Source organism: Artibeus jamaicensis, unplaced genomic scaffold (assembly GCF_021234435.1).
Source record: "Artibeus jamaicensis isolate MK-2021 breed Jamaican fruit bat unplaced genomic scaffold, CSHL_Jam_final contig_466, whole genome shotgun sequence".
Taxonomy (NCBI): Eukaryota; Metazoa; Chordata; class Mammalia; order Chiroptera; family Phyllostomidae; genus Artibeus; species Artibeus jamaicensis.
In genome coordinates this window covers 13,984,235-14,006,981 of record NW_026521844.1, presented here as the reverse complement: position 1 = coordinate 14,006,981, position 22,747 = coordinate 13,984,235, and the positions used below count along the sequence as shown (strand labels likewise).

Here is a 22,747-nt window from a genome sequence, read left to right as displayed (position 1 = left end):
GCCTTGTTCCTGATCTTAAGGCAGTAACATGGTCTTTCACCATTAAGTGTGATGTTAGTAAGTTTTTCATAGATAATCTTTATGGTTTCTTGAGTGTTTTTATCATGAAAGGGCATTGGATTTTTGTCAAATATGTTTTTCTGATTTATTAAGATGATCCTGTGGGGTTTTTTTGCCTTGGTTCTATTGGAATGGTGTATTACATCAATTGATTTTGGTAAAATAATTTTGCATTCCTGTGAAAAATCTCATTTGGTAATGGTATATAATCCTTTTTATATGTAACTGGATTGATTTTTCTATCATTTTTGAGGATTTTTATATACATTCATAAGAAACATTTGGCTGTAGTTTTCTTTTCTCCTGAGGGCGACTGACAGCATGACTTGGACATAATGCTTCCTCTTTTCTTCTTGGAAAGAGTTTATGGACATGCACCCAGCCCATGGGCTGAGAGACCCAGCCCCTCCAGTGTCCCAAAGTCCACCCTCCAGCAGGGACCCAGTTGCGCCCCTGAGGACTTGCTACTGAGCAGGAGGTGCAAGGTTAGGCGGTGGGATGGGCGCCATGGAGGCCCTCACCCACATCACCAATCAGACCCAGGGTCGGAACTGGCACTTCAGAGCCACTCAGTACACATGCATGTTGCTTAGATATGTGTTAGAGCCAAAGCTGACCCCCCAAAAGGTGGTAATGAAGCTCTAGAAATGAGAGTGTAGTACGAGCACTGGCCGTTAGGTGATTCAGACTTAGTAATTTGGTATGCGCTGTACAGGCTACTCAGCAAAGCATTCATGCCATGAACCTGGTGCTCCACTTATGCCTGACATTTGCCAACCTGCACCTGACCCTGTGGTTTACTTCATCTGTGACACCATCCTCTGGGTGAGGAGTGTAGGGCTGGCCTCTAGCATTAACAAAGAGAAAAAACTAATGTGGGCCACACACCATTACTCATTATTCTCTCCTGCTGACCCTGGTGGGAGGATCTGTATGAAATCTCCCTGCAGATGGAACAGGTCACACAGGCCAGGACAAAGAGGGGGAGGTCACCCTTCCAGGATCATCTGGGGTACAGTGTGGCTGATGAGGAAACAGAATGGCTCCAATCTTTTCTCCTACTTTATTTCAATCTCTGAGTAGTCATCCTCCCTGCTCCTGAATGCAGTAAACAACCTCTGCAATATCCTGAATCCCTTGGACCAGCTTGGCATCTGTAAGTCCAAACCTGGCATCACTGGACTTGGATGTCTTGTGTCCTCCCTAGCATGGCCTGGCTTCACACATGAAGCTGAAGACTCCTACCTGTCAGTGGAACAGACATTTGTGTTAGGCACAGACCACAGTCATACTGTGCTAAATACTTGTTCAGGAGAGTATATAGGGCCTGGTATGTGAGCAGAGGCCAGGCCAAGAATAGAGACAGGGAAAACATGAAGGTTTATATATACATATTTTGTAGTGCTGGGGTGAATTTCTGAGTATTTTCCTTTCATTAACATTCACTGAGCTCTCTTATGCACATAAGAGAGTTTAGTGTTTGCTGAATGAATAAAAATTGAAAAAAAATTTAAGATTTTATTTATTATTTATTTTTTTATTTTTAGAGAGAGGGGAAGAAGGGAGGGAGAAAAAGAAGAAGAGAAACATCAATGAGTGGTTGCTTCTCCCGTGGCCCCCACTGGGGACCTGGCCCCTGGCCCAGGCATGTGTTCTGACTGGGAATGAAACTGGTGACCCTTTGGGTCATAGCCCACACTGAATCCACTGAGCTACACCAGCCAGGATGAAAGAAAAAAATTTTAAAGGCTTAAACTAACAAGTGCACAGTAAATACAGAAACTTTTGAGCTGTGTATCTCTGTTCTGCATGATTACAATAGGTCTGATTCACAGAGCTCAGATCCAGTAGAGGCTGCTTCCTACACAGAGGCCACTGCCAGCATTGGGGAGATGGGCCTAAAGCCCCTTTTTTAAATATATTTTATTGATTATGCCATTACAGTTGTCCCATTCCCCATTCCTTCATTCTCCTCCACCCTGTGCACCCCCTCCCACCCACCTTCCCAGATTTAGTTCATGTCCATGTGTCGTAAGTTCCTTAGCTTCTATATTTCCCACACTACTCTTGCCCTCCCCCTATTTTCTCCCCACTGTCTGAGCTACTTATTCTCTGTACCTTCTTCCCCTCTCTCCTCCTCCCACTCCCTTGTTGCTAACCTTCCATGTGATCTCCATTTCTGTGGCTCCACTCCTGTTTTAGGTGTCTGCTTAGTTTGCTTTTGTTTTATTCCTCACCCTGACTTCACTGTACTCCTGTCCTTCCTCTGTCTGAAGTGGAATCAGAAACTCATCACGCACCTTTACGTGTAACTTGTGTCTTTAGTTAATGTAGTGACTAAGCAAAAAATCGGAAGCAAATAAAAAGAACTTGAGGTAAAACTAATGTGGAAGGTCATCATGGGTACCCATAGGTAGCCTGTGAAAGATGAGAAACTGAAGTTTAAAAACAAGGACCTATGTACCGCAATGTTCGCAGCAGCAAAATCTACAATAGCCAAGTGCTGGAAGCAACCTAGGTGCCCATCAGTAAATGAATGGATCAGAAAACTATGGTACATTTACACAGTGGAATACTACGCAGCAGAAAGAAAGAAGGAGCTCCTACCCTTTGTGACAGCATGGGTACTGTCCTAAGACCCCCAAAAGAAGGGGAAGGGTCAAGTCAAGGAACATGTATAAAGGACCCATGGACAAAGACAATGCAGGGGGAGGACTGAATGGTGGGTAGGGCAGGGAAAAGTAATGAGGGAAATAGTGGGGACAACTATAATTGAATAATAATTAAAGATTTTAAAAAACACCACTGGGGTTAGAGCCTCGTTCCTCCGATTCTCAGTCCAGCTTTTCCTTCTGTGATATTTCACTGCCTTTCTGGTGTAGATGTATCAGCTAGATTGTTTTATGTAAAGCTGTATGACAATTGGGCATTCCCACATTAATTTTCATCAAAATTTATGCAATCATAACAGTGGAAAATTATAACAGTGGGAAATTGTAACCCACCCCACCATTCTTTTGACATCATTTCTGTAAGGGCTGACTCTAACATGTAGCTTATAGATAAACAGTATGTTTGCATAAGAAGCCCAGGAACTAACTTCAAAAGACATAGCTGTGGGAGATACGCTGACCTTCAGCCGTGGAGCCTGGATGATGTGAAACTGAGATGAAGCTTCAGACATGAAGCCAGGATGACTAAACCAGGATGCTGTACACTGGACCATCACTTGCCTTATCAGAATGGACTGTACTCAACTGCACGTAGAGAACTTTGCAACCCTCTCCCCTGGTCTCTTTGTTCTGCTCCCCTCTCCCTTTTTATAAAAACCTCTGCCCCACACTGAGAGGTAGAGATGATCTTTGATATGCGAGTCCCCCATCTTCCCAGGAGATGAGCTCTGTGCCAGGAGTCTCCATCTTCCAGATGCTGGCATCTGCATATAAACCACTCTCCTTTACATCAGCGCCTGCTTCTCTGGTACTGGATTTCATGGCGGCAGGCATCCGGACGTGCTGCTGCTTACACAATTAAGTTTCACCAATAGTGTGAATGAGGAGGGTTGCAATTTTCTATGGTAAATCAGACCTCATATGTGTAGGGTCGTTGGGGAGGTGGAAAGAGCTGCAGGGGCTAGTTTGAAGGGGACAGCTCAATACTGAGTAGAGGCCGCTTACTCCTGTTCCTACTTTCCATGTTGTGTGTTGGGTTCTTACTTGTGATGCAGATTCTTTCATTTGAAGGAAGTGAGGTAGACAAACAGGTTGTCAGCCCTGCCATGACAGCCATCTCGTGTATCTGGGTGGAAATGGAAAAGAAGTGTACACTAAATAAATGTCCCATAAATGTGACTGACCTTCTTTAAAAGGGCACTAAGGTCCTTGGGTCTTTATTTTTAAACTGGCCAATCAAGATACAGGATTTAAGAAGGCCATTTTGGGAACTTTAAAAGAAATGAAATCTGTTAGATCAGGGCAAATGAAAAGCTTAAACAACTATTTTTACTTTGTCCAGATCCTCTACTATAATAGAGTAAATGATCTCTAATTAAATTTTCTAGACAAAACTGAAAAAAAGGAGTTTGTGAAGAATTTTGGTCATATTTTATATTTTTAATTATATATATATATATGTACACGCATATTTTTTTAATGCAGTTCTGATAGCATGGTCAATAGGAGGGAAAAAATCCACCCTTTCACTCTGAAACTCTGAAATAAATCCCTGGGCTGGATCTACGATCCACAACGGCAAAGCCAAAGTTTGAGTTTCAGGAAAGAGATAGAAGTTCCCTAATACAGCCTTAAAAGTTTTCGAAGTTTGTTGTTGTTGTTTTAAGTAGAATACTCATCGCGGCGTGAACGCTGCTCTTATTCCCCCATCTCTCTTCCATTTCTCCACCTTTCCCCCATTCAGATTCTGGGCCAGGTGGGCACAGACCTCAAGGTGACTCTGGGGTTAGCGGTGACATTATCCCTCTTCCGTCAGCATCTGGAGAGGAAGGGGGTTGGGCCGAGAGGGTCTCCTGGGGCGGGTTGGAGGAGGAGGGAATGCAAAACAGAGCCTCGCCCCGGGAACCCGCTGCGCAGCAACGCCCTACCCTATAAATCCGGAGCTTCCTCATCTCGGAAGACTCCAGCGCCTGTGAACCAGGCCCCCAAGTGTTGGAGACAGAGCGTCCGAGCTGGCGCAGGGCTAGCAGCTCTACCCAGTGGCGATTGGCGGGTACCAGCCCGACTGACCGAGAGCAGTCCCGACTCCCAGGCGGCGCGCAAAAGCAGGGCACCAGCACCACCGGCTCGTGTCCAGACGTGCGCGCAGAGCCCCGGGCGCGGGTGAGTGGGTGCGGACTGCGGGACAGGCTTGGGGCGGTGGGGCGGGCGTGGTCTGTTTCTTAAGGAGGAGCCCTAAGGGTGGGCACTGTGCCGGGAGGCTCAAGGACCACGGAGAGCGAGCGTAGTTCGGGTGGGCGCCCACCCGGAGCTGGCCGCGCTTCCCCATATCAGGTGAGGGGCGCATCGAAGTTGACAAGGTAGAATTTGAGCTTGTTTGCCGCGTGACTCCCAAATCTCATTCCGATTCGATCAAACACTTCCAACTAAAGGCAAGAAATCTCTAAGTGGGATGAAACCAAGCAAACTTTCTTCCGGAAGCTTTTAGCTAACTCCTGTCTTTTAACCTTGACCTGAGCAGCAGCTAGTACGACGGCCTGCCGGGCGTCCATTTATTTCAGTTATGCTATGTCTCAGGCGAAGATACGAGGGTCCCCATACGCTCCCTCTGCTTCCCAGGCGATGCTCTTAACCCGCTCATCTTCCCTCTCCCTCCCTGCAAACCTTAGCAGTGGGTCCTTGGCACTGACTCCGCCCCGACCTGGGGCAAACTTTCCCACCTTCAGGTGCCCTTTAATTCGTCACATTGGAGGAGGGAGAAGCCCGGGCATTTCCACACCTTAATCTCCGCAGCCTTGGCCAGTGCGTATTTGTAAGAGTCAGGATTTTAGACGCAGCTCTCGCAGGCTCCTTCCCGCCCCTCGGCTTCTCTATCTAGCACCCCGCTTTCCAGTTCTCTTAACCTTCCAGTCCGGGTCTGCGCAGGGCCAGCTGCAGAAGCCTCTGGAAGACCTCAGCAAGTCTTCCCCAAAGTGTCTCCTGCCTCGTTGTCTTTGGGCGGCATTAGACATCTGGCTGTTGAATCCATCTGGGCATCTTTACCGAATCTTGGTTTGCTGATGATCTCATTAAGTGTCAAAACCCACTACCACCCTCGGGATCCCTCTCTCCCCCTGGGAGCACTTTGTGGATTTGGCTGCGTTTATTTCCAGTGTCATTCCAGAAGGAGAAAGGAACAGTGAGAGGGCAAGCAATCTGGCACCTTGCTGTTTCATGTTTTTAACTTTGCAGAACAACTCGTACCTCCTCCTGAAGGAGCCTCATCCCCAATATGCTTCTCTTGGTGGTTATTACCCCCTGAAGGGCCTGAGTTCCCAGACATCTATTCCTCTGAGCATAAGCTAAACCCTTTATAAGTGTTCTCTAAAAAAGAAATCACCTGTTTCCCTTGTCTCTTGTAGTGTTTCCTTAGCTCTAATGGCCCCGTGGATAATCCTCCTCCAAGTGTGATGGATCCCACCACCTTTCCTGGCAGACAGGGCAGGGGCAGGGAAGCCTAGTGGGCAGGGGAGAGGCTCCCACCTTAACTAGCTGTGTGGTGTTTGGATCTGAACCCCAAGTCCCTGTCCATAAACTTCCCTCCAGTGATAAAATTCTTTGATTCCTTTTGTTTCTTCATTATTGCTTGGAAATAAGTCTAAAATAATGAACCTTTTAGCCCATGTTTGGCATTTTAAAAACTGTCCAAATAACTCTCCTGGTAAATTATCTGCTCTGGAAAGTCAGTAGGTTTTCCAGAACTGGCTCCAAGTGTCCATCCCACAACTTAGGGCTCGCAGTTCCTATAACCTGACTTGTGAGACTCGGGCAATGGCCCCAAGCTGCTAAGTCTCGACATTTGCTCAAGTTTCCTGATTATTTGTGTTAAGCCTGTTGTCTACTCTATCTTCCCTTTTCTGTCCTGACGTCATTGGTCTTTGCGCCCATTATGCGGCCTTGATTTCTGGTTTGGCTCTTCTTTGACCTTAAAATGAATCAACGGTTCGTTCTATCATCCAACTCAGAAGAAAATTGGTTTTCTTCCACTGGTTCCACTGATGCCAAAGAAGGCTCATCTCTGAGATTTAGAAAGTGTCTTCCATTCGCTGTTGCTTCAGGGGTGCTCTGCATCCCGAGAGCTCTGAGCTTAAATCTTTCCCATCACGCTTGAACCCCAGCTCAGTGTTCAAAACGGACAGAACTGTGGATTTTTCAGTTTTCTTATCTGGGGTGTTTTTCTAGTTTGAGGTGAGAATTGTGTGTGTGTTTATGATTTTCTTTTTTTTTTTTTTTGCTGCTGTTTATACTGCTGCTGTTATTACTAAGACTAATTTTTTGCCCTGTGCTAGAGGGAAAATAATGAAAGAAAATTTAATTTGCTGCTTACCCAAAGGCAAGGTAAAATGCCATTTCAAACTCAGTTTAAATGCATGACGAATGTCTCCTACAGCTTCGTCTGTGCTGTCACAGTGTCCTTTTCCAGCAACTGCCTGAGAGTTGCTTTCAGATTTGTTACAGGAACCCAGAGTAGTCGTGTGGCACTTGGGTGTTGGGACTGCTCAGTGTGGGCTCCGGCCTTTCTCCCCATGCGTGTTTAGGGTACCTCAGACTTTTCCCACTCAGTCACGAAGGGAATGCCAGAGAGTCTCCCAAGTAGGTGAGAAAATTAAGAATTTTATTTAGAAGTTTAAAGTAGATCCGAGTGCTATCTTAAAGATGCTGGCAATAAACAAATAACCAGAGCAGCAAAATATGACAAAGTATCCAAGGCCAGGTTAGAAATGCTTTTCTCCCTTGTTCTCCCACACTGGACATGTCGACTTTTAAACTCTTGCCTTTGGAAAATGCCTATTATTTTTCTTCAGAATAGACTTCTCTTTCAAAATTGCCTAAAGTCATTGGATTGCATGGTTCGTGTTTCTTTTCATGTAGTTACCTATTGAAAGTCTGCTAAAACTCCCATAAGCAAAAGTAAATTTTATTTTATTTCCTATCTAAATTTAGCAATCACTTTACACTTTCTGTTTTATTCATGATATGAATTTTTCTACCAAAAATCAGCTTTTCAAAGACTTAATATATAAAGCCATCTTAAGTTAAGTAGTATCTATAGGGATTTAAGGTTATGTTGAGCTGATTTGGCATGTAAGTGCTGTTATCTTATTAAGGCTCTAAAATATAATGTTTTAACCACAGTAAAAAAAATTTTAAGGCCTTGTATATTTGCCAGATGGTTCATTAGTTAGTGATTACTTTAGTGTCAAATTTGACAATTGGAAATAGAAAACAAAGTGTGTTTTTAGAATAGTCACTGAAATGACAGGTGAATCTTGCTCTTAGCTCTGGTTCATTCACATTAACGCTTTGCTATTTGATCTTGATTCTCTTCATAGTAGATGGCCACAGCGGGAAAATTCCCTTGAGTGTGAAAATCAAAATATCCTTTCAAGATATTTCACTAACAAAGAATCACTCTATACTATAAATACTGCATGGTTGCTTTATTTTACATTGTTCTTATAGCTCCATTTAAAAGATGTTTTTCTTCTGTTGGTTTGGTTTCTAAAATAAATGCGTCATCTAAATGTCTTAAGTAGAAATAAATATCTAGAACCAGCCAGTTCTTGTTAGAGTTTCCTTTTTATACCCAAGAATACTTTAAATTGTGTTGTTAGTCTAACATTTAATTTTCGAACATTTACAAATTTGGAAAATGGGTAAGAAATGGGTATGCTTGTTTTTCATAATTTCATTACACCTTTACATTCAAGTCCCAACTCTGAATGTTCTTAAAATTTTAAATCATAGAATTAATAATCATTCAGTTTGAGTCAACTTTTATGGGATTCCTTGTTCATTTTATACATAGGTAGGCTGCTTTGTTTTTCACCAGATGATGTTAAAATCTTATTTAGATCAATAGATTTAAAAACTTTGAATGGTTAACTTTTGAGTAAGAATATTAGAGAACTATATACATAGGGAATACACTCTTAAAAAGAGCCTATGATAGCCAATATGCTCTGTAAGTTTTCTTTAGATATTTCCCATTTTATATTAATCAAAGCCCTCTTGGAAAATGAAGAACTGTACTGGTGGAATATATCAATTATAGTATCGACAATAGCGGAAGATACTTACAGAGGGAATACTGTGGAGCTAAGTGATATTAAGCCTGGCGGACACACCAAAGCAGAAAATGATCTTTGTCCTAGAAAAATGTTGGTCAAGCTAAGTACATATTTAGATAGGGTTTCTCTAATCATTTCAGTGCCACTGGGTTGGGGAGCCATTTAAAAACAACTCTCAGACCAGGTGGAATAGCTAATGTGGTCACATTGTTTGATTCCGGCCGCTTCCACAAGAACCACGGCAGCTTTTCCTCCTCGTGCGGTTGTGTAACTCCTTCTGTGGCATGGACCACATCCCATGCCTTCTTGTATTCCATTACTACGTGCTCCACGAGTCACTTGCTTGCTTCTTTGTTGTTTCATTGTTTTCTGCTAAAGCTAAAATGCTAAATACATTTTCAGATCCCTATATTTTAGAAGAAAAATTTTAGAAACCATTTTCTAATCTCATTTAAGTATATTATTCTGGTACAATACAGTGACTTACGATTGATGCTTTAGCCTTACTAACTGGGGAGCTAAGTTAAATTAATACCATTTTTTTAAATCTAAAGCGGTAATGGCAAGGGTCAAGTAGAGGAAAGAGTAAGAAAAAGAGAAATGAAAAAGAATAAAATGTTGATATACCAAGTCAGTAATTCTTAAAGTATTAGGGAACAAGTAAGGCAAGCATATTACAGGCATGTGGGGAGTATTTTTAATCTAATACATGTTATCTGCACTTTTCTTTCTGCCCCTTCCCCCGCTGGACCACAAAACAAGAGCAGCCACCCACGATTACCTTGGGTGTCAAGGTTCCCAGAACGGTATCATGGACATCACTTAGGGGCTTGGTAAAGATACAGAATCTCACACCCCACCTAGACCCACTGAATAAGAATCTGCATTTTTACAAGATCCCCAGGAGATTCGAATGCACATTGAAGTTAGAGAAGCACAACCACCTATGCCTTGTTCAGAATGTTTCTAGAGCTTATTTTCTTGGATTTTAAATAAACATTTAAAATAAAGCCAACTGCACATAAAATGTGTCAGACACGATACTCAGCCTTTCAACGTGTTTTGTTTAATCCTGACAAGATCTCTGTAAGATAGTCACTGCTTTATGCTCACTTTGTAGGTTAGGATACTGAGTGATAAGGAGATAAATAGCTCTCCCAAATGCAGTAACTGGTAACGTTTTAAACACAGGAATACTGACGCCTGCGCTCTTAGCTGCCACCCTGCTATCTGTTCTGCACTACGCTGCCTGCTTTTTAAGGCCAGTGGGTTATTCGAGAATTCATTTAAAGCTTTAATTTGAAATCCAGCTCTAGTTCCCTCATGGGAAAAAGAAGATTGTTCCATTTTAGTTATAACATTTGCCTGCCATCTTACATCTAAGTACAATAATGAAGAACTGAAGAAATTCCTTCTGTAGTTGGGAAATAAATACTAAAACTATGCCAGCCCATTATTTAATATTTAAGGTTTGCTTTCTCTAATTTTTCCCTATCTTAACTAAAATTATCTTTTACTTTTCGGTGTTCTGATGCTATAAAAAAAGTTCTCTCTTGAATTAACAGGACACTCCTTACATACATTAACTCTTCATTCGAACTCCAATTATAGATAATATTTTTAGCTTTTAAGCAATCGTTTACAAAACTGTAGTTGAATATAGTTGCTAACCAGTCAGTATGCAAGCAAGAGGTAACCTATTTTAAGCTGGCGACTCCGAGAATGCTTCAGTCTCTGAACGGTTTCTCCCTGGGTACGTAGATTGTCTGGCAGTTGGCGCTGGGGTCGGGCAGATGTCTGTCGTTTAGACAGGGGCTCACTGATGTCGCTCAAAAGACTGAGGTGACTCTGGGTTCCTTGTGATCATATTTGAGGGGTGAGATGTGTCACCATGACTGAGCAGACAGTTTTCTCAGTAAGAAAGGGACACATCCTCGGGAGACAATTTCATTAGCTACTGGGATCTAGAACTTTAGATACACAGGTAGCACAAACAGTCATCTAACTTGTAAGTGACCGGTTAAGTCAAAACCAAGGGGAAGAAGCGTCCAGGAAGCATCCGCAGGTAGCAAGTAGTGTTTCTTACTACCAGTACATTATACAGTGCCAGTAACCCTCTTACGAATCTTTAGAATCCTGCTGGTCTCACTAAGGCCAGATATTTGTGACTGTGGCTGAGTACAATGTGCAGCAGGCTTTTTCTACAGAAATTGGAAAAAAATCTCACAATTCTTCTACTAAACTTCCTACATTAGCAAGTTTATCATCACATATACTTTCTTCACACTTTGACCAAATGCTTCTTGTTACCCAATTCAAATGTGTTGCACAAGATTCTAAAGCTATGTGGTATACCCCTACAACAAGAATGTTCCATTAGCCCAGCTTTAATATTCTAACTCTTTCAAACCAAATGATGTCACTTCACATAAAAGGCATTGTACCATGTTCTCTCCAGCTTTTAACCTTTACACAATTAATACCAGCCACTTTATCAGGAATGAAAAAGAATCTGATGTGATCACTACATGATAATTTCTTGAATGTGTGTATGTGTTCGATCTGCTAAGTTAACAGAATGGATTTTTGAGGGAAACACAAATCTATTTCTGTTTTTTTTAAAATTCCCATTAGGTTAAGCCACATGATAGAGCATTAGAAAGCCATAATATATCTATATAAAGAGACATTTGATATAATATGTTATAAAATACTTAATGACAAAGAAAGGTCGTTGTAAGTGAGAAATCAGTGTGTGAAACACAAATCCTGAGTGCGATCCAGCATGTGTGTGTATTTGGTAGATGCTTGTCAAGGTGCCATGAAGGTCTTAGTTGGGTCATTGGTGTTATAATGAAAATAATTGAAGTATATTAGCACAAATTGCGAGTCAAAATCACTGATATATTTTGAAATGCCTGCATCTTTTTTAGAACAGATAACAAAGATTAGGAAAAATATGTAACAAATCTTAAAAGCTTTTGAGGGTTATTAAGATCAAGGCTAAGATCAAAAGTGGCTTTTTTCTTTCCTTTTTTTCTCACATGCTTTCAGATTTTCCAATAATAACCTCTATTACTTTTATACTTCTTACTTTATGTTTGTCTTGGAATTTCTATTACTTGCCTTCTAGCCCACTCTAGACTTCAGATCTTAGACAACCACTATTAACTCTCTGAAGAATTATACTGATACATCTGACTCTGTCTCTAATTTTTACCCCTGAAGGGTACACTGGCCCCTTACAAGATTCTACAGAATTCACACCATAGTAGCATTTTATAGGATAAATCATCTTATGGGAAACTTCTTTTGCTATAACAACAAAACCACCAAGAAATCGGAATCTAAAAATAGATCCTTGTAATGCCAAAATTCTCCTATACAATAATGCTTTAGTAACGTTGATATGTGTTCTTTAAAAAAAATATATAACCTATTCAGTTTTAAAATTTTCTTACATAAAATAACCACAAATTCACAAGGAAAAACATTGATAAAGTTGGGTACATTAAAAAAATTAATGGCTGTATAGTAAAAAAACACCATAAACAGAGTAAAAAGATAAACAGGAACTTGGAAAAGCAATTTGCCACATATTACATATAAAATGCCAGTTTCCTTAACATAACATGAGCTCTTTAAAGTAAGAAACAATGAACAACCAACTTGAAAAATGAGCAAAAGCCATGACTGGGCAAACTTGGAGAAGAATAACTACATAAAATAAGAAAGGAAAAAGGAACTTAGTCTATTTCATAACTAAAGAAATGCAAATCAAGCAAATACATACTTTTTTACTTATCCTGAGGAGAAAAAAACTTAAGATTTGAGAAAAGCCAGATTTTTGGTATCATAAATTAACTTTTATAGAAGGCATTTCGTAAGCATCTTTCAAAATCTTAGTGTAAAACTAATCTAGTGTAATAATTCAATAATTATTCAAATTAGAACAAATAAATACAATATATAGTCAAATAAGTACAAAAATGCATATATATATATAGATATGATAATTGAGGCAATTTTTAAAGCAGCCAAAGATGGAAATTGAAAAGAAAAAGAAAAAAAGTAATGTCCATTAATAGAGGGCTGGTTGAGTAAGTTATCATATATCCGTGTAACAAGTATCAGTGCAGTGATGAGTATGCTCATCAAGATGAATGAGGTAGATTTACAGATGCTAACATAGAAAGTTCTGCTAGCCATGTTAAAAAATAAAGCAAACAGTACAATAGTATGTTAGTATGATATATAAAATGAAAAAAGCATTAATATACACATTTATATTCATGTAAATACATTTTTAAGATTTTATATATTTTTAGAGAGAGAGGAAGGGAGGGAGGAGAGGGAGAGAAACATCAATGTGTGGTTGCCTCTCAAGCGCCCCCTACTGGGGACCTGGCCCACAATCCAGGCATGTGCCTGGGAATTGAACTGGCAACCCTTGGGACTAGGCAGGGTGCATGTAAACACATTTTTTAAGTCCTAAAAAGATATATAAGAAACTGGTAGTAGGAAGTATCTCTGGGAAGTGGATCCAGAGAAACAATTAGAGAGGACTAGGAGCCATGTACTTTTACATTATACTCATCTGTAACTTGACATTTATATCACACGGAGGTATTACTTCTCTGAAATATAAAGTGATATTTTAAAATGATAAAATGATATTTTTTAATTATGGTTTCATAACACCTTAATATAAGCTTATATTAAAATTAATCATTTGTCAAAATTTTACTAAATTCACAAGTAAAAGTCTCATCTATTATACTTCTTATATTTAGCAGTTATGTCTACAGAAGTGTCTAAATGTAAAATTACACTATTTTACCCCCAAATATTCTATTTCTTCTCTGGTGTGTATCTACTGGGCATAGGGGAAGGCGCTGACTGGAAGCACAGGAGGATGAGGTCCCCTGATGGCATAGCCCTTTAGTGCAGGCTGACTCTGTACAAGGAAACATATGCCCTTGATGGGGACCAGATGCTTTCACTCCCTCCACAAACATTCATGAGATGTAAGGTTAATGCTTACTCTGTAAACCAAAAAATAAAACGCTAACCATATTCAGTGAATCACACTAATCTTTTTCTTTCCAGATTCGATACGTCATAAATTGGTCTAAGGTGGCTGGGTTTTTATCTAAATAAGTTACTGACATCATTCCAGAAGCTCAGCGTCCAGGTAAATGCCTTACGCCTATAGCACTGTATCCGTCAGGAGTCTCTTGTAATGTGTCAACAGGGGAGGTAGCGCAAGAAGCCCCACATGCCCTTGTCCAGTGACAGAAAGAGAGGAAGCAGAGAAGGAAATTCCAGTTTTACCCCATCCCTTCCAATAAACAGCTTAAGCACACAAATATATTTACAGGAGTTTAAATGTAAATGGTGTTGCAATTACCAAGATATCCCTGTATAAATGGATGGGAAGCCATGTGAGAGATTTGCAGTCCCTGTGACAAGGGTCTCCCTGTGGCATGGGTGACGGCTTGTGCAGGCTGTCCATGCTGCACAGTCCAGGGCTTCAGAAGACCCCAGAGGAGAATGATGTGCTCGCTCACAGCCATGAAATAGGAGATTTGCCCCACCACTTACTTCCAGAAATCCAAAACCCTTAAAACTTGACCTGCTTGCTCTCAGTCCCACTGTTACAAACGTCTCCCTTACTGCATTAGGATATAGGAAAAATGGCACTATGAAATTGGAGGGAGAGGCACCTTTAATCCCCACACAGTCTAACCCCCTACAGCCATGCAACAGAGCATTTACTGAGAACCTGAAAGGGCAGCTGTGACTCCTTGTCGGTCCAGCTCCTATCACAGGGGCTGCATCAAAAAAAAAAAAAAAACACACTCCTAAATTTACCTAGCTTGCAAGATAGGTTGCAGGTTCAATCTCTGGTCAGGACACACACGTAAATTTCAGGTTTAATCCCCGGTCACGGTGCTGACGGGAGGCAGCTGATCGATATTTTTCTCTGTCTGTCTCTCCCTGCTTCTTCTCTTTCTCTCCCCAAAAATCAATGGACATATCCTTGGGTGAGGATTAAAATCAACAACAACAAAAACCTCATCCCAAAGTAACAGGGGAGACACTCCCTAATCCCTCTGGGTAGAATGGTTAGAATAACTTCCCCTTTCTCAATATGTGTGATTGCATTTTATCAAAGTAGAAGATAGCTGGTGGGTGAGTAGACAAATGTTGAGGGTACGCGATCATTTGCTCAGTTGGCAGGTAGGAAGTACTTGTTGTTTGGTACTCCGTGGTGGTGTTAGGAAACTATTCAGTACTGCTTTAATCTTGGAGATAAATATAGTAACATTCCACAGAGTTCTGTCACTGTAAATCTTTAGAAGGTTTTTCTTCTTTTTCTTTCTTTCTTTTTTTTTTTTTTTTTTTGAGGTGTAGTTAAGCCTAGGAAGCTAGACTACTCATGTTTTCAGAAAAAAAAATCAGCTTTGGAAAAAGTTCTTAAAATATATGTCCTAGTTAGGAAGACACTAAGACAGGAAGCTTTATTTTACCTGCTAGGAGACCGAATAAAAGGTGCTTTTAATCCATAATAGGCCGTCAGCCTTGCAGTGGAAGAAGCTGGACAATAACTTGGGGCTGCCAGCTGGAAATGATCCTTGCACCATCCACCCTTCTCATACATTTGGGAAGCCCTCAGCTTCTAACAACCACACATTTGTAGCAAAACTTCCAAAATAACTATGATATTTTGCTCACAAACAGCAAAACACTGAAGAAAACATTATGTAAAATTTTAAAAATTTTCAAACTTTTAAGTTTCAGATGAATAAGCAAAACATGGTTAACTCTAAGGTTTTTTAAAAGATGTTATTTATTTATTGGTTTGTTTGTTATTTTTAATTTATTTTTAGAAAGAGGTAAAGGGAGGGAGAAAGAGTAGAAGAGAAACATCCTTATGAAAAAGAAACATGGATTAGTTGCCTCTTGTTTGCGCCCTGACCTGGACTGAACCTGCAACGCAGGCACGTGCCCTGACCAGTACCTTTTGCTTTGCAGGATGAAGCTCAACCAACTCAGCCACACCAGTCAGGGCTAAGTTATTTTTTTTGTTTGTTTGTTAAAGATTGATGCTATACCAATCCTGCCACCAATTAGCAACTTTGACGTCTGTTTCCTGTTTGATAATCTCCAAGGCCCCATCCCAGTCCAAAGGCATTATATTGAAATACAAAAAGTGTTTTTAGGAGGACCTTTTGAACTTTGTAATGTCCCTTTAAATGACTACAGAACTCCAATCTCTTATTGATTTAAACCAGTAATGTGTAAACAGCATTGCAAACCTTGTTTTACAGGACCAAAAGAATTTAGGCTGAAATCTATTTATGAAAATGGGGAGAACCTGATTAGGACAATTAAGAGAATCAAGACCATATTCAGGGACTTAAAATCTATAGACCGACACTGTCCAATATGGTTGTCATTTGCCACATATGGCTATTTTAATTTAAATATTAATTAATTATAACTAAATGAAATTATAAATTCAGTCCCTCTGTTTTATTGGGTTGGCTAAAAAGTCTGTTTAGTTTTTTCCATACAATGGCTCTAGTAGTGCTTTGTTGTTTTTAACTTCTTTAGAAACAATTTTGTTAGATTGTATTGTGACACCTGTCATATCAGTATGCATTGTTTTAAAATATTTTATTTATTTATTTTTAGAGAGAGGGGAAGGGAGGGAGAAAGAGAGGGGGAGAAACATCAATGTATAGTTGCTTCTCATGCGCCCCCTACTGGGGACCTGACCTGCAACCCAGGCATGTGCCCTGACTGGGAATCACTCCAAGGACCCTTTGCTTCCCAGTCTGGTGCTCAGTCCACTGAGCCACACCAGCCAGAGTCAGTGTGCATTTTTAAAAATTTTATTAAAATTGGTAAATTTGTTTGCAGCATTTTAATATTGAAGATGGAAGAAAATATGCATTATTTTGGTGCATTATACTTTATTACTTAAAGGTAAAAACACAACTTAAATGAAAACAAATTGTGCGGTGTGTAGAGAAAGTTCTGTGGTTGATCAAATGTGTCAGAAGTAATTTGCAGAGTTTCTTGGTACTATTGACATTTTGGCTAAATAATTCTTTGCTGTGAGGCTGTCTTATGCGTTAGAAGCTGTTTAGCAGCATCCCTGACCTCTACACACTAGAAGCCAGTAGTAGGAGAGAGCCAACATACTCAAAATATTCAAGTCAATAAATTTACTGATGAAAATGAAAAACATATCTTTTATTTTACAGAAAAAACTAACCAGACTTTTTGGCCAACCCAATATTAGCCACATTCAAGTGCTCAATAGACACCTGTAGTTAATGGCTATAACAGTGGGCAGAACAAATATATCATCATAGAAAGTTCTGTTGGACAGTACTATAAACAAATTTATTTTTTAAGATTTATTTATTTATTTTTAGACAGAGGAGAAGGGAGGGAGAAAGAGAGGGAGAGAAACATCAATTTGAGGTTGCCTCTCACTCGCCCCCCACTGGGGACCTGGCCTGCAACCCAGGCATGTGCCCTGACTGAGAATCAAACCGGTGACCCCCTGGTTCTCAGGCCAGCACTCAATCCACTGAGCCACACCAGCCAGGGCAATGTATTTATTAATAAAGCAGCAAACTTCTGTTAGTAAGAAGGTTGTATACTGTCTTAAATTTATTTGGAAATTTAAAATCATTTCTACATTTTAGTTTTCTCAGTAGGTTATCTGGTATATAGTTCACACAAGACCCTTTTCTTTTTCCTATGTATTTGCATATGCAAATATGTAAAATCAAGTATTTCATGAAATGATACCTAAGGCTCTTCAATATCAGATTTTCTCACAATCTAGTCAGTAACAATGGCATTGGTTTACTGAGATGAGCGCATTCAAAACTCTGACATGTGTGGAACCTGCTCAGCTTTGAATTTCCTCCAACAGTCCACACCTCCTATACACTTGTCAAATAAAGCAACATTTTGAAAATATAACCTAGATGCCTTAGCTCCTTAGACCAGCTCTAAAATTAGCTGAGAAGTGTCATGACTGCCATACAAATAATTATTTTTAAGAAGTACTTGAAGTTTTTTTTTAAATCAGGCTAATCAAAAGAAGTTACCCACGGTAATCAAAAAACTGCTCCATAGGCTTGAACTGTTTTTAGAAACATACATAAATCCCATCTAAGAGAAAACAAATATAACTATGTAAATATACTGAATAAAAATGTCATCAGGTGAACAAAATTCTTTTCAGGAAGTCCCTGAAATAAACCATTCAGAATAGAGCCAGCCATTCCTGGGAAAAGGGAGTCTCCTCAGCATGACTATTACCTGTCTAATGACAGCTAGAACCACCTAGTTTTAATACAGAAGCATGTTGGAGCTCACCCACCCAGAGCCTCTGATTGTGGAGAATACAGTCCTGAAGCCAGGACAGCTGGGGCTTACCCAGAGCCATTCGGGCAGCTCCAGGTCCCCGGGTTCCACGTCTGTGCTTCTTTGATTGCATCCTTGTTTGCTTCTAGGATGTGGTTCCCAACTTGTCTGCACACTGACGTCATCCAGAAGCTTTAAAAATAATACTGATGCCTATGCTCTCCCCCAGATTTGTGATTTATTCATTGCGGGCAGGGGGTAACCTGGGCTCTGAAGCTTTAAAAATATTCCCAGGTGATTCTAATATATAGGTATGTTTGGGAACTTGTCAGATAGAACTTGTATAGAAAAATTTCAGCCCTGTAGTTTCCTGCCTTTTTTTTTTAATCATTAAGTACAGTCATATTAGCAAGTATCATTTTTGGCTGCTTCCCATTGTAACATATCCCTAAGGCCTTCTAGCTTACTATTTCTAACCCATCGTGGGCTTTTAAAAAATCTACTAACTAAACCTATGAAAATTGGATATGAAATGAAAATAAATCTGTGCTCAATGAGAATCAGGTTCCTTCACCTTCATACGCTTTGGTATAGTTCTCGCTTCTTAAAAGTCTTCCTCAGGTACAGCCAATTGGGGAATGTTTGGCGATTTCTTATAAACTTCAATAAATGTATATTAACCCACCTTCCCTACTTTCGGGTATTTACCTAGGAAACATGAAAATACATGTTCACACAAAGACCTGAACGTGAATGTTGATAACAGCTTCTTTCATAATCACCAAAAACTAGGAACAATCCAAGCGTCCACCAACAGGGATATGGGAAAAGAAACTGCTCCGTCAGTAAAATGCCACTCAGCACGGAAAAGGAGCAAACGAGGACGGCACCAGGTGGAAGACACAGACAGAATGTGCTACACGCAGTGTGATTCCATTTATATGACAGTCTGGAAAAGGCAAAGCTAGCAGGGCAGAAATCAATTGATGAGGCCCAAGGACTGGGGTTGGGAGGAGGGGACAGGGGTACAAGGGACTTTTGGGGGATGATGAAAATAGTCTGTGTATTGACTATAGTGGTCATTACAGTTGGATGCATTTATCAAGACTCATCACACCATATACCTTAAAGGGGTAAATGTTTTACTGTACATAGGTTATACTTCAATAAATCTTACTTTAAAAGATAATATTTTCTATACTTTCCTAAAGTCATAAGATTTTATTTTCTTAAAACTTGTGAAAAAGGGTACACACAATCATATTGAGCTAGTATATGGCTACTGGCTTTTTTACCTGTATCATTGACATCTCCAAGTAAGAAACACTAAAAAAAAGATTTAGGATTATTTTCAAAGGTCAATATTTCTTTACTACTACTCATTTTCTGTAAAGTATTATTTTTCTACAGTTATTGATATGTTTCTATTGTAGAAGCTGAAGCTGACTCATGTTTTTTAGACAATTTGAGCACTAAACAGAGTAAATCTTAGACCATTTATTTCTTCTTTTTTAGTGGAAATGTACAAGGTATTAGAAGTCTCCATTTTTTATTTCCAAAGTATGTGTATCACAGCTAATGGTAGTTTGTTTTTAATATTAATTAATATAATCACCTCCTATTATAGTATATTCTTAAAGTTCTCTGTCACCATTTTCCACTAATTCGACCCCATTATTAAACCGTCAGTGTCAGTGACTTTCCATTCATTTATACCTACTAGTTCAATTACATTTGGCTCCTGAACCAATAGTTGTATGTTGCACAAGGCAAAAAATTAAAAATAAATTTGTCTTTGAGTCATTGAAGCATCAGGGGTTTGAAACAGCTGTATAACTTGCTGTGTGAAAGCTATATAAATGTTCATCTAATAGTCCATTTGCACATTTAAAAGTATCATTTTTCAATGAAACCATAAATAAGTTTGAACCCAATTTGTAATTGTCAAATACAAATCCTAGAGTCTTACCAATAAAAAACAAGGCAAAATAAACATTAGCAATTGGTGGAATGTTTTTTAATAAACAAAATTATATATTTTTTGTAGCATGTACTCCAAGTAACTTGTTATTCTACATAAACCTTGTCCCTAGCTTTGAGTAATATAGGTATATATGCTTAGCACATAACTATGTAGGAGACTAATTTATATTACCATTTATATTTTCACAATTAAAAGAACTCAGAGAATTAGCCTCCAAATTTAGAGGCTCTGTTTTGACTAGTACCAAAGTGTTGTCATCCTCTCTTCAACTAGTTAGTCATTCTCTTTCAAATGTTTGAGAAAATTTAGATATTTAGGGGTAATTTTTTTTAATTCCGGAAAGGTCTAAAATATCTTAGAAATGCAGTAATATAGTGCATACCTGGCAGAAGGTAACCAGTCATCTAGAACTAGGTCTTTGGCACCTTTCCGAAATTTAAACAAATGCTAGACTCAGCCAGTGGGCCCTGGGACAACAGGAACAATATCATCCCGCAAGTCCAGCATCCAAACAGTTGCAGCCTTCCTCCTCCTCCTCAGCCAGGCAAAGCCAAAATACTTGTGCACACAGCATGGGTCACCATAGAATGCAAACAGCTGCTATAGGTAAGACCAGGCAGTAACTAAAGGCTATCTCTTGACGTGGAGACTGAACCTCGGCTCTTCAGTGATGGTCCCAGGTCAAAAAGGAAGAAAAACGTGGGTATTTTGCTGCCTCCAGGTTTCTTCAGTAGGGTCAGTATACAGAACAAAAGGGTAAAACAACGGCTTTCCCCACAGGGCAGTGCTGGAAGTCCAACCTGCTTTGGCAGTGTAAAGGCAATGCAAATGAGAATCATTGATTACCACAGCTTCTCTTGTGATATATACAACACTAATGCACTAGCCATCTTTTATGTAACTCTGAAGCATTAATGAATGCTAGTCTTTTTACATACAGTGTGTTTATCTATACACAACTGCACAAAAAGGGAGCATCGGAAATGGCCCTGTGGGAAGTTTTAGCCCACACTGCTTCAGCTTGGTTTGGGGCAGCTGAAGTAGCGGCAGCTCTTCCTGCATTTCTGCTAGAATGTAGAGTTAATTAGATGGATAAATCAGGGAAAACATACCATCTGAATGAAAAATTGGAAATGAAATATGTACCAATTAAGTAAAAGAAAACTTACCCTGTAACTAAAACAATAAACGTCAATACATTTAAAAACTTACTTTAGCTTTCTTAAGATGTGACAAATTTAACAGACCTAATTTGACATCTTAACATGAAGAGATCTATGTAGCCAATTTTGTGATTTTTATCTTCTTAGGAAGATGTTTTGATAACTTTAACTTTTTATATTTTAATCAACGTCTTTTTTGTTTCTGTGGTGTCCTCATCCATCAATCCATATTGGTTGAATTTATATAGCTGTATAGCTGAACATCCCAAGAGAAAGTAATTCTGCAGTCCTCCTCAGCAATTCATTCTAACAATTAAGAACCCTTAAGCTAAATAGAATAATTCATTTCAGAGGAACTTTTATTCAATATGTATAATTAGTTTTAGTTAACTTTATTAATGAAATGTCGCAAATTAATTAGGTTTGCAATAACCAGATGCTGAGGACCCAAGAGGGGCCATATCTCTCACAAGAGGGGAGGGTGATACACAATTTAGTTGGAAAGCAAATGTAATTAGATTTGATCAGCTGAGTATTTCTGTCCTGACGAGGAGTCATGCCCATATACCCAAGCCTGCATATATAGTTGAAAAGAGGTAGAAAACACACTGTGAGTTAGAAAATGTCTCCATGGAACTGCTGGCCACAAACCGACAGCTAAAGCAGACCTCTGAGACCACAGGTACGCAGGTTTTCTTCTGTCAGGCCTATAATTTAAATTTTGTTTTTCATCTGAACACCTGTAAGTAGGGTTGTGTATGAACTTCCTGTTTATCACAGACCCCACCATTCCCTAATGCCTTATACTGGGTGTTTCATACTTTTCTTTACCTGCCCAAATCCTGATGACATTCCAGTTTGCAACTTTCATAACCTAGAAGTTTGTTATTGAAAGGGTGTGGGTCATCCTAAAGTTTCTTTTACTCTAAAATAGGAATATCAAAGAAATGTCATGAGAGTAAGAATCCTGAATGAGAATTGAATTGTATTAAATACAAGTTATTCCTATCTAGAGCTGCAGTTTGCAACAGATTCTGCTGTGATTCAGTAAGTATTTTTGTTAGGCACCTATGTGCCAGCCACTATGCTCAGCACCAAGGACAAGGTGTGAGAAGAGCAGACAAAAAAAAACATGTCTCACAACTTATGTTCTAGTGCACACAGAAAAACAAGCAAGTAAAATAGTCAACAAAGTATATTAGATGGCATGGTGGGTGGGGATAGGATGCTGAGGCAGTGACAGGGAAAGGGGAAGTTTTTGTTTTATTTTTTTGTTGTTCAATTACCATTGTCTCCATTTTTCCCTCAAAAAGAACAGATAAGAGTGACCAAACATTGAAGGGAATGAACAAACAGGTAGAC

General features: G+C 39.6%; 1 protein-coding gene and 1 pseudogene across 2 annotated transcripts in view; both read left to right on the top strand.

Moving 5' to 3' along the window:
* The first annotated feature begins 567 nt into the window (after positions 1-567).
* Positions 568-4,899, top strand: LOC119055971 (uncharacterized; annotated as a pseudogene).
* Positions 4,751-22,747, top strand: part of AGTR1 (angiotensin II receptor type 1) — a 46,211-nt gene continuing 28,214 nt past the window's right edge. The window contains exons 1-2 of one of the 2 annotated variants that reach the window (XM_037154285.2): positions 4,751-4,895; positions 13,952-14,036. The gene's annotated coding sequence lies outside the window, so the exon portion shown is untranslated. The remainder of the gene's footprint in view (positions 4,896-13,951; positions 14,037-22,747) is intronic. The other variant, XM_037154284.2, reaches the window with a different exon arrangement.